This window comes from Stylophora pistillata, chromosome 1, assembly GCF_964205215.1.
Source record: "Stylophora pistillata chromosome 1, jaStyPist1.2, whole genome shotgun sequence".
Classification (NCBI taxonomy): Eukaryota; Metazoa; Cnidaria; class Anthozoa; order Scleractinia; family Pocilloporidae; genus Stylophora; species Stylophora pistillata.
In genome coordinates this window covers 60,414,113-60,415,411 of record NC_142519.1, presented here as the reverse complement: position 1 = coordinate 60,415,411, position 1,299 = coordinate 60,414,113, and positions in this window count along the sequence as shown.

The following is a 1,299-nucleotide window of genomic DNA, read 5'->3' as shown; positions in this document are numbered from 1 at the left end:
TTTTAAGACACCTCTCTGATTATCTAGGAATTATTCAAAATGCTTCCCTCGTGCGTACTAGTACTCTCACTGACGATAACACTCGTGCATTCGGTTATATTAAAAATATTTTCGTGAAAACAGCAAACATTTTTATGCTGGTGTTTCCAAAGTTAATCCAAAATAATCAGTCAATGAAAGAAAGGAATCCTAGGTGACACCCGAGAATGGCAAACGGTTCCCCGTTGCTTGAATTGGCGTCATAAGTACAAACACCGTCAGACACACAAACACCTCTTCATGTTTTCTTCAAACAGTCTTGCCCATCAGCAAAGTATGAGATAGGAGTATAAAATCAATAAAGCTATAAGTTCATCCCTGTTTAGGGCAACGAAAACTGCATGTCACTCTCGCTGGAAGTCATCAAAGCTGACCGTACCAATAAATATATCTTATTAACCAAGCGCGAGGGCCGTACTGGGAGAATATCGGCCCGAGGTCTTGACAGTACGGGTCCGTACAAAAAAGACCGAGGGCCGATATTCTTCCAGTACGGTCCCGAGCAAGTTTGGTTAAAAGGAGATTTATTATACGACTGAAGTTCAAAGGGACACAAGTGCGGTATCATTCGGGACCATTCGGGACAGTGCCCGGTCCAATACTTAGAGAATATTGGACCGGTAATAGAGCATTTTGATTGGTTGATTTTAGTTATTGGCCCTCTGACTGCCCGAGTCGTGTAATAAATGATTTTAAATAGTTCTAAATAACACCCCGTACTTTGACCAGAATGTTCCAGACTCAGGTTCAAAAACTCAGTTTAGACATCTTTTTTCTTTCTATTTTTGGGCAACCACAAGAAAATAACAAAAGAAACAAAGCAGCTCTCCAAATAATTATTTCCGTGTACAATACTTGTGAGGAGAACACTCCTCTGTGCAGCGACAAGAGGATGTGCATTCCTAACTACGAGGGTGGGACAATAGGATGCAATTGTGACAATCGCTACTCACAAAAACCATGCAATAGGTACAATGTAAAACAACCACCGATTGCTAATCTCAGGGCCGGAATGCTATGCAGGAGGTCGAGGTCTCATGCCCCAGACCGGATCAACACAGGGTCTTAATATCATTGAGAATAATGTGTTGCCTTTGCTATGACATCTGCAAAGGATAAGTTGAGTTTATATCATTGAGTTTTTTCATTTTTGTCTTTCTCAGTCGTCTATTAAACATTTTTTTCTGAATCTTAATCCAAAAACACTTTTGGATGTAGGAAGTTGTTTTATGGGCTTTGTTGCGATTGAAATAATTTGTT